We start from the raw sequence: 14,906 nt of genomic DNA, 5'->3' as shown, positions 1-14,906 counted from the left end.
GAGAGTCTGATGCAACCAATATCACACAGACTGTAAGTTAAAGAATCGGCTTAGAAGGCTAGAACTTCAGGCTCCAAACCCAGTGCCCTTTGAAGGTCACAGCAGACAATCCCCTCCCCTTTCCATGATTTAAGTTGCCCCCGTCTAGATCGTCTCCTTTTTCTTTACATTGCTTTAAAGGGGCCAGAACTATATACACAAACTTTAGATCCAATGATCACCGTTTTAGCAAAGATATCATGACAAACACTACATGGTGCCCATAAAGTATCCATTGTCATCATTTTCCTTACTAACTAAACCAAATTTTTATTCAGGGTAGCACTGTGTCCAGAATAAATTATTGTATAAGAGATAAATTATAATAAATTACAATAAATTATTGTGTAAGAGATAAATTATAGAGGGCTTATGAGTGGAGCTTCCAGAACACTGCTGTTTTCCTAATTGAAAAGAACAGACTTGGTTGGAAAATGTTTTGTGTCCTTGGCACTTCTCCCTTCGCGGGACACAATTATGAGGCTGATGATGCAGCAGCCATCTTGTAACCATGAGGGGCGAGCATGAAGATGGTAACCACATTATAAGAATGGCACGACTAAAGGAAAGAAGGGGCTTGGTTTTTGAGTCTCCTGGACACCTTGTTAAGTGATAAAAATTAACCTCTTTTGGACCATCCACCCTAGTTGGGTTTTTTAATATGTAGCCAAATGCTTTCCCAAATGATTCACTTCTGCAAGGAGAATAGATTAAAAAGTATGGTCTACACACCTAAAAGTTTTGTCTCTAGGAAAGATAAAATTACAACTAATTCAGCTTTTTCAGTCCAACCAGGTTGCAGGAAACACAGAGTCCACAGAGGTGAATTTCCTTTCTCTGTGAGATACAGTTACTGAAAACTCGGGCCTTTTGTTTGTTTTTCACCAAAGCAAGTTAAATGAACACACTATTTAGAAATATATATTGGGGCACCTGGGTGGCTCAGTCGGTTAAGTGTCCGACTTAGGCTCAGGCCATGATCTCATGATTCGTGAGTTCAAGCCCCACAAGGGGCTCTGTGCTGACAGCTCAGAGCCTGGATTTTGCTTCAGATTCTGTGTCTCCTTCTCTTTCTGCCCCTCCCCCGCTCACACTCTGTCTCTGTCTCTCAAAAATAAACATTGAAAAAAAATTTTAAGAAATATATATTAATAGAAATATATGTTAATATATATACATACACATATACATACATACATATACACATATGTAAATTTCATCTAAGTGAGATACCCTTGCTAGTAACTCAGGTCTCCTTCTCAAGAGGACAACACAGTCAGTGCTAGATTTTTGAGACACTAAGTATTAAAAGATATGGTGAGACACCCCCAACTTCAGTACACAATTAAAAAGTAATAACCAGGGGCGCCTGGGTGGCTCAGTCGGTTAAGCATCCGACTCTGGCTCAGGTCATGATCTCGCGGTCTGTGAGTTCGAGCCCTGCGTCGGGCTCTGTGCTGACAGCTCAGAGCCTAAAGCCTAGAGCCTGGAGCCTGTTTCGGATTCTGTGTCTCCCTCCCTCTCTGCCCCTCCCCTGTTCATGCTCTCTCTCTGTCTCAAAAATAAATAAACGTAAAAAAAAGAAAAGTAATAACCATGGTGAGGGGAGGTGGAATTAGAGCAAGACGGTCAAAGAAAGAATTACACATCCACAAAGATCTATGTTACATGAGAAAGTAGTGCACCTAACTTTATTCCCCTCAGCAGGCTATATAAAGAAAACAGAGCACAACGTGGTAAGTTTATCTCTGAAAAATAAATAGCTGTTAACACACCTTTCTTCCCACATCAGGGGGCATGTAGCACCCGATGCACAATACAATTATTGCTTCTCTCCATTAAGTATAACTGCTGATCACTCAGCTTCCCCCCCCCAACAAAGTTATATGAAATGTACAACACAGATATGCATGTTGGGTAGTAGCTGATTACATGAAACACACAGCACAGCATTTCACATTGCTTCTCTCATAGAAAGGTTGGGAATCTATGGCTCACAGGCCAGATCTAGCCCACTGTTCATTTTTAAAGTGGTTTTATTCAAACAGTTCGGGCCCGTTCATTTACTTTTTGTCTGTGGATGCTTTTATACTACAAGGGCAGAGTCGAGAAATTGTGACAGAGACCATATGGCTCATAAAACCTAAAACATTCACTATCTGATCCTTACAGAAAAAGTTTGTTGACCACCCCCCCCCCCCACCCCGTTCTAGTGAAATCCATGCTTTGGTTCCTCATCTGCTTTCTCAGGAGACTCCATGATATTTTCACTGCTTAGAAATATATGTTGCCTCCTAAGAGACATCCATTTAATGGTAGCTTAGTTTTCCTTCTTATACAGAGAGGCAACATAAAGCTCGATGTAGAGGGGCACCTGGGTGGCTCAGTCCCTTAAGTGACAGACTTCAGCTCAGGTCATGATCTCACAGTTTGTGGGTTCAAGGCCTGCATCGGGCTCTGTGCTGACAGCTTGGAGCCCGGAGCCTGGAGTCTGCCTTGGATTCTCTGTCTCCCTTGCTTTCTCTGCCCCTCCCCTGCTTGTGCTCTCTCTCTCTCTCTCTCTCTCTCTCTCTCAGAAATAAACATTTAAAAACAAACAAACAACAACAAAAAACACCGTGCCTAGTATACTACCATTTGTACTGTTTTTGAGAGAGAGAAAGAGAGAGAGAGAGAGAGAGAGAGAGAGAGAGAGAGAGAGAGAGAATCTCAAACAGGCTCTATGCTCAGCACGGAGCCCAACACGGGGCTCAATTCCATGATTCTGGAATCATGATCTAATCGGAAATCAAGACTCCAATGCTCAATCAACTGAGCCACCCAGGTGCCACTACCGTATATAGTTTCATTTTTGTATTTTTTTAATGTTTATTTATTTCTTTTGAGAGAGAAAGAGAGAGAAGGAGGGAGGGGCAGAGAAAGAGAGAGAGGGAGAGAGAGAATCCCAAGCAGCCTCCCCACTGCCGCGCAGAGCCCAACTCAGGGCTCAGTCTCACAAATCGTGAAATCATGACCTGAGCCGAAATCAAGAGTCAGATGCTTAACCCATTAAGCCACCCAGGAGCTGTACTTTTAAATGGGAGAGGGGTGAAGGAGAAATATATATATCCTATATGCGTGCGTGTATGTGAAATATATATATCCTATATGCATGCGTGTATGTGTGTGCGCGTGTATTTACTTGCATATACGTAAACACCCACAGGGGCTAACTATGAAGGTTAGGGGTCCTGGGCAAAAAGTGAAGTGGTAGGAGGCCCATCAGCATGTCTTTTTATATTTTTAGGTTCTTGAAACATGCATATATATTATAACCTCTTCAGAAATTTCAAGAAATTAAATTTATTATTTTTAAAGCTTCAAAGATTAAAATGCATAGTACTATTTGTGCTGACTGAATGAATTTGCCTTCCTTGGACGGGCCCTCCCTGAATTTCAGGGCTCCTGAGAGGTTTGTCCCCAGGCCCGAAGGCAGTTCCCGCCTCCCCATCTCTGGTAGCATTGGAGTCTGATTTGCAGCCCCGAAGGCTAAGCCTTTGTGGCCCTGGGAAGTTTCTACTAAACAGAAAAGGATTTCAATGAAGGGAGGTTTTTTTGTTGTTTTTCTTATTTTTAAACAAAATGTATTTCTCTGCAGGCTACATTCTGGCGTTATAGCACTCCTACATCAGAATGGCCAGTTTGAGTCCTCTGCAAAGGGAAGATGGTCTACACTCCAGAGTGTGCTGGTTAATTCCCACCCCTCCCAGAAATAGACATCAATTTCAAGTGAAGTTACTCCAGGCAAAAAAAAAAAAAAAAAAAAAAAAAATCTTTTTAGGGGTCAATACATTGCGGAAAAAAAAAAAAATTCTCCAGCCTGTTAAAATCCAAGTTTTGAGTTGCAAAATCTATTCTAGAAGTAGATATCTTTTCTTTTATACAAACATGTAACACGGGAGCAGGGGAGCCCTGCTACATGAAGCAATGAATTCCTTCCACCATTTCTCTGTAGAATCATTTTACTATGACACTGGTTTGATCATTTCTTTCGTGTTCATCCCTCACTCCCTCCATGGCTTCTGGGTGTTGTTAGTCCTGGAACAAAATCTGCTTTGCCCCCTGTTCATATGAAGCAGATGAAAGTGAAGCTACTCCAGGGCCCCTGGGGAAACATATTTTGAAAACATCTGTCCTACACCATGGAGACGATTCAGTGGCAACGGTCCTAAGAGTCGTCAGTAACTGAACACAGAAAGCATGTTTCCATCATGTGTCGTTGCCCCCAAATCCTCAAAAGGTGGCGGACCTGAAGCAGCCTCATGTAGGTTGTCTCCACTTATTTCCAGAGCCTTTCTAAACAGATGTCTGACTGTATCGTTTGCACCCACTGTGGTGTTCCCTTTTTTTTTTTCATTTTTTTTAATGTTTATTTATTTTTGAGAGAGAGAGAAAGAGAGAGCATGCACGAACAGGGGAGGGACAGAGAGAGAGAGGGAGACACAGATTCCGAAGCAGGTTCCAAGCTCTGAGCTGTCAGCACAGAGCCCGATGTGGGGCTCGAACTCACAGATCGTGAGATCATGACCTGAGCCGAAGTCATGACTCAACCGAGCCACCCAGGGGCTCCCCCACCCCCACACTGTGATGTTTCTAACGATGCCTCAGGCTCGGGCTCCCTCATTTAGAACGTCTTAGGGCAATGTATTCACTTGAATTGTGTCCCCCAAACCTTGAGACTTGAGGGGACACTGTGCTGAGGTCAGCAGAACTGACTGTGCAGTCTTTGAGAGCAGTAGCTGGAACTAGACTTCATAGCTGCTAAACATGAAACCTACAACCCCGCCTCTTCCCTGCTCTTACACACACACACACACACACACACACACACACACACACACACCCTCCACGCCTCCCCAGTAGGCACCCCTCCAAAACAACGTATGACCCATTGCGTCAGTATTTCGGATGAGGGAGACTTTTTTTTTTTAATATAATTTATTGTCAAATTGGCTAACATACACTGTGTACAATGTGCTCTTGGTTTTGGGGGTAGATTCCCGTGATTCATCGTTTACACACAGCACCCAGTGCTCATCCCAACAAGTGCCCTCCTCAATGCCCATCTCCCATTTTCCCCTCTCCCCCACCCCCTCCATCAACCCTCAGTTTGTTCCCTGTATTTGAGAGTCTCTTAGGGTTTGCCTCCCTCCCGCTCTGTTAGAAACTGTTTTTTCCCCTTCGCTTTCCCTCTGGTCTTCTGTTAAGTTTCTCAAGTTCCACGTTATGAGTGAAAACATATGCCATCTGTCTTTCTCTGACTGACTTATTTCACTCAGCATAATACCCTCCAGTTCCATCCACATTGTTGCAAATGGCAGGAATTCATTCTTTCTCATGGCGGGATGAGGGAGACTCTTTAAATGCTGTTATGACGTTCAGAGAAAAGCTGACCAGATTGCTCTAGCTTCCAAATTGCTGAATTGCAGACAGCATCCAGACTATTTTCAGTACCGAGCGTCTACTATGGAATCAGAAGACTGTGCCCATCTTTACAGAGCACACTTCCAAGCTGGGACTTCACCCCCTCCGCAGACCATCCCAACACCCCCTCCACCAGGCAGCCTCTGGAAGTACCATGTGTGACTCAGTCAGAGGAGCCCCCCCCCCCCCGTCATAAACACATTCCTGAACTTCCTTCAATATACGGCGGGGGGGGGGGTTGTCTTCTGGTCTGGTGCTGTGCTCTGTGGCACCCCATGCTAATGGGCCAGAGGCTCCAGGAGCCCCAGAGAGTGGTGCTGCCCGAGGACCTGCAGGGAGGAAAGCAAACTCAGACCCAGGATGCCCATGCCTCTGAAAACTCTCAACTTCCTGTCAAGTGGCCGACTGGCCGGAGTTCTCGGGGATGATGCCTTGCAGGTGGCCCAGTACTGGTGTCTGACGGGCAGGGCGGGCCCTCAGTGATGACAGCAGCTAAATCAGCCTTCCCAAGTCGTCAGTCCATGCTGACAAGCTCCATCTCTACGACGGTGGCCACTTTTATTTATTTATTTATTTTTTTGGCCACACTAATTCATGTGTCAGTTGTGCCGGTCCCGGGGTGGCCAACAACCGAGGCTGGCCAACGTCAGCTGTCTTCGTCGGTTAGCCCTTCCACGATGGATGCTGTCTGGCGGGCAGTTAACATGATACAGCAATCCACATCGTCTCCCAGTCACCCATCCACTTCACATCTCCTCATCTCCAACCTTCCAGGCCCCTCACCGGCCAGCCAGGCCATTCCCCGGTGCTGTAGGTCAATGTGAATTCTAACCCTCGTCCACTGTGCCTTCTCCGCCAGGTGGATGACCGGGCATATCCCCCACCTGAGAATGTTTTCCTCCACCACTGTCATCTTGGGCCCCTGCTGGGTGAGGCTCCAGGGAAGTTGCTGTCTGCATTTTTGGCTCCAGAACCCCAGAGGCCTTCATTATGGCCCTTGCTCTGAAAAGTGCCACAAGCTCCATACGGCACCTTGTCCCACTGCCTCCACTGTCGGCCATTCTGACATGTCAATTCACTTAGCCTGGGTCAATTCACTTAACCTTCTCCATGCTTCTAGGAGCCATCCAGGTATTGAGGTCGCACCATCTCCCAGGGCACTTGCCAGGGCGTTACATCTTGGATTTCAGGAGAGCTCCCCATCTTTGTGGTCTGGCCATGGGGTCAAGGCATCCCAAGAACTCACTCCCACATGTCTTCTCCCAGTTGGTCATGCGGGTCTTCTGGGGGAGTTAGAGCCTGGGGGCTAGTAGAGGAGACAGGTACGGGTTGTTGTTGTTTTTAATTTTTTTAATGTTTATTTATTTTTGAGAGAGAGAGACAGTGTGAGCAGGAGAGGGCAGAGACAGAGGGAGACAGAATCCGAAGCAGGTTCCAGGCTCCGAGGTGTCGACGTAGAGGCCGACGTGGGGCTCAAACTCACAAGCAGTGAGCTCATGACATCAGCCGAAGTCAGATGCTTAACCGACTGAGCCACTCAGGCGCCCCCAAGGTACAGGTCTTAAGGAAAGTGACCTTGTCTTGTAGAGAGAGCTGTTTGCATGGTCTCCAAGCAAGGTGATGACAAATGCGGCTTTTTTTTCCTTTTTTCTTCTTTTCTTTTTTTTTTTAGTATCCACTGAATTTACTCAGCATAACCACAGAAGTATTGGCTTCATGCAGTCACACACCAACAAAAACACAAGATATAGCACTATTATCCACATTCTGTCCAAGTGTATTTCTTTTGAGGCTCATTTATATATTCTCATATGCCACAGACCGTCACTTAAATAATGGATGTTTTTAATGCTAATTGCTTTCTTGACTTACTCAATATCTTCTGCAAATATCTTCATGATTCCCACACACAGAAAATGCTGATTTCCTTCCGCCATGATTGCAACGATCGTACGTACCGCAACAGGGTAAAGCTTGGCTCCAGGAGACGTTAAGCCTGGACACATAATGTTTGCTCGACTGAGTACAAATGTGATGGCTCCTTTATCAACTTGCTGGGGCACCAGGCTAAAAGGATATTTGTGGAGCAACCTTAGGGTTGGATAAAAAGGTCCTTCCCTTTGTCTAAAAAATAGTAAGTTTTACTGCAAGGGTTTCTCTAAATCCATTTACTGCAAGGATTTCTCTAGGTTCATGGCACCGCACTATTCTGACAGGATCTTTCTTAGGCATTATATGATTAAGCCATGGTTCTCTACCTGGAAATTGTCCTATCGACTGGTTCTTAAAACCCTTAATAATTGAGGTTTTCAACTGGATGCAGTTGGACACATTTTCTTTTTCATCCCATTTCTTGAACACGTTCCTAGGTGAAGAGAGCGACGATGGGGAAGAGCCCAGAATGGGAAAAATTGAGTTAGGTAGGGTCGGGCAGATCCCCTTACTCCGGGGAAAGCCGTCAGTGACAATAGGCGCTGTTGTCGTTATCCGGAAAGGGAGACAGCCAGCCGCACTTTACGGCTCTAACAAATACTGACTACTTCCGCACCTCTGAATTGGGTGGCTCTTTTGCTGGGTCGTTTGGGGCTACCAATTTCTTCCCAGAGCCGGTAGCTCAGAGGGCGAGGCTTGAGGAAAAAGAAGGGCTAGATCAATGGTTCTAGTTGTAGGAAGAGAATGGAAAGATAGCGCTTGTTCTTAACAAGGACGGATGGGCCGTTTCTGCAGGCTCAGAGGAGTCTGGTTGACAGTTACCGGCATCCGGGGCGCCTGGGTGGCTCAGTCGGTTGAGCGTCCGGCTTCGGCTCAGGTCATGATCTCACACTCTGTGTGAGTTCAAGCCCCGCATCGGGCTCTGTGCTGACAGCTCGGAGCCTGGAGCCTGTTTCGGATTCTGTGTCTCCCCCCCCCCCCCCCCCACTCAAGAATAAATTTTAAAAACATTAAAATAAAATTGAATTTAAAAAAATAAAATATTTTCTCACCAATAGAAATCTCAGGGACTAAGAAGGTTTTTTGTTTAATTATTTCTTTTGTTTAATTTTTTAATGTTTATTTTTTTAATTTAATTGTTATTTATTTTTGAGAGAGAGAGAGAGAGCATGAGTGGGGGGAGGGCACAGAAAGAAGGAGGCGCAAAATCCAAAGCAGGTTCCAGGCTCTGAGCTGTCAACACAGAGCCGATGCAGGGCTTGAACTCATGAACTGTGAGATCATGACCTGAGCCAAAGTCAGACGCTTAACCAACTGAGCCACCCAGGCACCCTTAATTTTTTAATGTTTATTTTGAGAGAGAGAAAGAGGGAGAGAGCATGAGCAGGGAAGGGGCAGAGAGAGAGAAGGAGAGAGAGAATCCCAAGCAGGCTGTGCGCTATCAGCCCAGAGCCCAACATGGGGCTCGATCTCACAAACTGCGAGATCATGACCTGAGCCAAAACCAAGAGTCAGTCGCTCAACTGACTGAGTCACCCAGGTGCCCCTCTATAAAATCTTTTGGTAGACTGATTTAGTGTGTGGCATCCCTGGCAAGAAGCCTAGGAAAACTGAAGGAATCAGAAAAGCCCAGAATTTTGGAGATCTTTGAGGGTAACCCATGCTTATGATGTAAGTGGAGAGAATTGCATGGAGGGCACCAACTAGGTCTGCTCCCACCACTCCTCTAGGTCCCCTGCTACTTGGTAAAGAGTGAATGAGGGTTTCCCAGGTGTCCAAGCAAAGCAGGAGTCCAGAAAGCCAGGGGCCAGCCCTCGTAGCCAACTACCTCTCTTCTTTGGCACATCACAGAGGCCCCAACCCACCGAAACATTATTTCTTTGCTTACATTGGTAGGAACAAATGTCATAACTTCTCCAAAGGAAAGAAAGTATGTGTGCTGAAAGAGAATTGTCATCTACCAAATAGGGACACACATCCCAAAGCGACATAGAGAGACATAGAAATACACAGATAGGCCCCAGTTTTAGACTATAATGAATGTAAAATTAAGGAACATACAATTTTTAGAGAGCATGAATGAGCAAGGGGCAGAGAGAGAAAGAGAGAGAGAGAGAGAATCCAATGAGGTTCAGAGAGAGAGGGAGAGAGAGCTCAGAGCTGGGAGCGGGGCTCGAGCTCACCCAATGTGGGGCTCAAACTCATGAACCATGAGATCATGACCTGAGCCAAAGTTGGAGGCTCAACTGACTGAACCGCCCAGGCTCCCCCCACCCTTAGCTTTTATTCTTACAAGTGTCCCCAATAAATAGTTAACCAGTCAATCTTAGTCTATTTGGAACTAAAACCATAACATTGGCTTTTAATTTAAATACTGCAGTTTTCTGCCTTGCCAAAACAGTAACTTTTAAACCTGTGTTTAAATCACCCAATGGCTTTTTAAAAGTTTATTTATGTATTTATTTGGAGAGAGGGAGGGAGGGAGAAAGAAAGAGCAGGGGAGTGGCAGAGAGAGAGGAAGAGAAAGAGAATCCCAGGCAGGCTCCATACTGTCAGCATGGAGCCCAACTCAGGGCTAGAACTCACAAACCGTGAGATGACCTGAGCCGCAACCAAGAGTCGAGTCAGATGCTTAACTGACTGAGCCATCCAGACAGCCCTCATCCAATGGCTTTTTACCCAAAGCAGACATTTGTCTGCATCTTCAGAGACACGCTCAGAATATTCCCTAGAGGACAGGGAGGACTTTGGAGGAACGTAACCCTTCCCCTGTTGCCAAGCAGTGAGGGTGTTTATTGTCAAATGTTGACATTGAGAGAGCTTAGAGGCTGGTCCAGCTCATCTGGATGCAGAAATAATTTGTAGACCATCAAAATTCTCTGGCAGGTGCAGGCCCCACTTGAAAACAGTCCTAAATGCCAGTAGACCCAGGCAATTCCCCTGCCCCACTGCTCCCACCTGCCAGAAACATAGGCCCACAGGACGCCAGAAGGGGACTGGACCCTCCAGGCCACTTGTCGCCTCCCACCCTTCCCGACTCCTAGGCAGACAAGTCAAGCCACGTGCATCGGTTCAAGTACCCCAGTCACCTGGAACTCGGCCCAGAAGTTGTGGTCTGTGTGCAGCCAGACATCAGAATTATTTTAAGCTCTCCAAGTGATTCTAAGGGGCAGCACGGTTTGAGAACCACTTCTCCATGCCAGAGCTTAGCCAACGTTCATGCCAATCTGATTTTAGCAGGTAAAGGGGCTGAAGAAGACAAGCACACCGAGCTATGGAGTGTGGAGGGCACTTTACTCCTGGGTGCAAGGTCATGTGCAGGCTGTGTGACGGTGGGCAAGTCACCTGGCCTCTCTGGGCTGAATCTCCTCGTGTCTAAAGTTGAATGGGTGCATTCACTGTCAGAGATCTGCTCCACCGCCAAGTTCTGGGCTTTTACCCTAAGGCCTGAAGGCCTCGGGTGATTGATGTTACCTGCTCCAAGTCGCTCCCTCCAAAGCAGGGTTCAGCTGGCTTGTCCTCGAGGCCATTTGAAAACTCTCTGCTCTTTTCTGGGGGTACAAACCTGGGGTTAATGTGGCAGAAGAGTCTCAGAAGCCCAAGTGGACTTTAGAACAAGAAGGGCATGGACTGGAGAAAATTGTCTATGGGAAGAGAGGTCAGTAACAACATCAGAGACGCCACTAGATGGGCTCAATCAATGAGTGGGATTTGGGAGAGAAGATAAGACTGAGCTTTCTGAGGGGGGTGACAGACCGAGTTGATAGAGCCCTTGTCCCTGGGATGTCTCTCTCTTCAACTCATCTGTAGTTCTACTTCTATTCATGAAACATCTTGTGATATGCATGTCAATAGGGCCTTTCTCTTTCTCCCAAATTAAAAACTTGTTTCCAGTAGATAGAAAGGTGTCTCCACTTGGACTGAGACTTCTAAATGCATCTGAAAGTTGCCCGAGGCTCTGAGCTCCGGTCATCACCCCATGTCTCTGTGATCATTGCACCGGGTCAGGGACCGATAGGAAAATCAGTTCCTTTCCAACATTTGTACTAACGTGTCCCAGCCTCCAAGAAGGCTATGCCTGCAAAGAGGGAACATGAGAGGTTACAATTCTCTAACTAGACCATGGCCTTGATATAGAAGTGACTGATTCCTGGGGCGCCTGTGTGGCTCTGTCAGTTGAGCATCCGACTCTCGATTTCAGCTCCGATCATGATCTCACGGTTGGTGAGATCAAGCCCCGGCTCGGGCTCTGTGCCGATAGGGAGGAACCTGCTTGGGATTCCCTCTCTCCCACGCTCTCTCCTCCTCTCTCAAAATAAATAAGTAAACTTTCGGGGCGCCTGGGTGGCTCAGTCGGTTAAGCGTCCGACTTCAGCTCAGGTCACGATCTCGCGGTCCATGAGTTCGAGCCCCGCGTCGGGCTCTGGGCTGATGGCTCAGAGCCTGGAGCCTGCTTCCGATTCTGTGTCTCCCTCTCTCTCTCTGCCCCTCCCCCGTTCATGCTCTGTCTCTCTCTGTCTCAAAAATAAAAATAAAACGTTAAAAAAGTTTTTTTTTTAATAAATAAGTAAACTTTAAGAAAAAAAAAGCAACTGACTCCTTAACTACATCTGTGACTGAAGTGAGCCAGGCTATGTTTTGGACACAGGTGGGAAAGATGAGCAAAAGCAGATGCTCAAGGTCTAGTTGGGGAGGCAGGTGTGTCAGCAGGTGAGTTCAGTCAGTCCAGGGTCGCAGCGCTGACATGAAGTCTGTGCAGAATTGAGGGAGCAGGAGAAAGAGAGGCACGTCTGTAGGATTGGGCTTGAAGGGACAGCAAAGAGTCAGTTTTGCCTTTTTTTTCCCCCTCTAATTTTAATTCTGTTTTCTTAGAATACAATTGAACATTTGGTAAAACTCTAAAAAACAGAAACAAAATACTTCCTTTTATCCTGGTTCCAAGCCACCCATTGTTGCCCCCTTGTAAATAATCTTTGTTCTGAAACCGGAAGTGATCTATAGAATGTATTGTTTCCTCAACTTCGGAAGTGCATTGAAGAGGAATATTTTGCAGAGCAAAATTTAGAAAACTGTGGCCAGTGTTGAAGGAATGGCGAGACCAGAATTCGTTGCAAGCCTTCGGCTACTCCACGAGCAGAGAATTGGGATGAAGTTATAGGAAGTTTTATATGAAGTTATAATAACAACGAAAGCTGGGAGGTCCCAGGGAAAATTGGAGGGAAAGAGAGCTCATCCTACAGGAAGGGTCAGGCTAGGACTGTCCTTCCGTACAGCAGTCCCGGGAGCCTCTGGTGTGTGAAGTTACACCCGTCTGTCCGCATATCTGTAATGGTTGCCTGATCTGCGCTGAGATGATACAGGCCACACCCGCTGGCCCCGAGTTCCACATAAAGCCTGTTTGGTCATTCAGAATGCTGGACATCGCATCAAGATTCTCTGACATTTTAAAGAATAATGTCCCTGTCGCTTCGATTTGTTGGTTTCTTACTTTGTAAGAAGGCACTTCAACTAATAGCTTATTTAATTACTTACCACTCCCAAAAGGTTATTAAACCATTTCACACTCGAGAATTGTGAGGTTCCTAATGAAAGCAAGGAATGGCACTGGGAAGGATGATATCAGGATTTCTTTATTTAAAACAATTATTTATTTATTTATTTATTTATTTATTTATTTATTTATTTTTTGAGAGACATAGAGACACAGAGCACAAGTTGGGGAGGGGCAGAAAGAGAAGGAGACTCAGAATCCGAAGCAGGCTCCAGGATCTGAGCTGTCAGCACAGAGCCCGACACGGGGCTCGAACTCACAAACTGTGAGATCATGACCTGAGCCAAAGTCAGACGCTTAACCGACTGAGCCACCCAGGTGCCCCTAGCGTCAGACTCTTGATTTTGGCTCAGGTCAAGATGTCATGGTTGGTGAGATCCCTGCTTGGGATTCTCTCTTTCTCCCTCCCCTAACAAACAAACAAATAAACAGACATACAAACAAATAAACAAATCATTTTTTTAATCACAAAGTTGGATCAATGTTCTCCTTTTCAAAAACCATGTTCATATTCTCTCTGTGAGACAGACCTATCTGCAAAGTCTTGAACCACAACATAACTTTGGCTAAGCAAAGCAGCATCTGAAAAGATATTTTTATTTATCTTTTTTAATTTTTAAGTAATCTCTACACACAACCCCAAGATCAACAGTCGTGTGCTCCACGGACTGAGCCAGCCAGGCATCCCCAGAAAGATAATTCTTAAACGGGAAGAGTTGGGAATGTTTACATTTATTTTTTATTTACCCATGATAAGCAGTATTTCTGCCGTTCTAGTGAAGCTTAAACCTTAGATTTAATCTATAAAAATTAGGAGATTCAGATTAAATTCCTGATGCCCTATTGTAAATTCAATAAAGGTTAACATAAAACGATGCACAAAACAAACTTCAGTTGTTCCTGCCCTTCTTTTTGGAAGATCATTTGAGATTAAAAGAACAAAACAAAACCCCACAGTGCATAAGAACAGTGTCCCCCTTCTTTAATAACACTATTTTCAAAGTCTCTGTTAACTGAAACACTACAGAATAACTCACCAGATTTTTAAAAATCCGAAATCTGTTTTTATTTTATTTTATTTTTTTAAGTAATCTCTACCTCCAACATGGGGCTCAAACCCACAACCCTGAGATCAAGGGTTGCACTCCCCACTGTCTGAGCCAGCCAGGCATCCCTCCAAGCTTCTTATTGAAGGGAGTCAAAGTTCTAAACTAGTATATGTGAAAAATTAAGTTGTGTTTAAAAAAGGAAAACCCTCAAGACTTAAACCTTAGACATAGTGAAGGTTAAGAATGCGTGGCGCCTGGGTGGCTCAGTCAGTTGAGTGTCCAACTCTTGATCTCGGCACAGGTAGTGATCCCAGGGTTGTGGGATTGAGCCCTGCCTCGGGCTCCGTATTGAGTGTGGAGCCTGCTTAAGACTCTCTCTCTCTCTCCCTCTCCCTCTGCCCCTCTCCCCTCCTCACACACTCTCTCTAAAATTAAGGGGCACCTGGGTGGCTCAGTCGATTAAGCGTCTGACTTTGGCTCAGGTCATGATCTCGCGGTCTGCGGGTTCCAGCCCCGTGTCAAGCTCTGTGCTGACAGCTCAGAGCCTGGAGCCTGTTTCAGATTCTTTGTCTCCCTCTTTCTCTGACCTTCCCCTGTTCATGCTCTCTCTCTGTCTCAAAAATAAAAAAATGTTAAAAAAAATAAAAATAAATAAAATTAAAAAGAAGAAGGGGGAGGAAGGGGAGGAGGGGGAGGAAGAGGAGAAGGGGGAGGAAGGAGAGGAGGATAAGGAGGTAAATAGGTAAATAGGATTCTGTTCAATATATATTCTTTTCAATATGGGATTTGAGTTTCCTGATATTTAAAAAAATTTTTTAAACGTTTATTTATTTTTGAGACAGAGAGAGAGACAGAGCATGAACCGGGGAGGG

General features: G+C 45.5%; 1 pseudogene; it reads right to left on the bottom strand.

Annotated features, from left to right (window-relative positions):
- Positions 1-5,716: 5,716 nt before the first annotated feature.
- Positions 5,717-12,856, bottom strand: LOC101092007 (annotated as a pseudogene).
- Between the last annotated feature and the right edge of the window lie 2,050 nt (positions 12,857-14,906).

This window comes from Felis catus, chromosome A2 (genome assembly GCF_018350175.1).
Source record: "Felis catus isolate Fca126 chromosome A2, F.catus_Fca126_mat1.0, whole genome shotgun sequence".
Taxonomy (NCBI): Eukaryota; Metazoa; Chordata; class Mammalia; order Carnivora; family Felidae; genus Felis; species Felis catus.
This window is presented reverse-complemented; position numbering and strand designations above follow the sequence as displayed.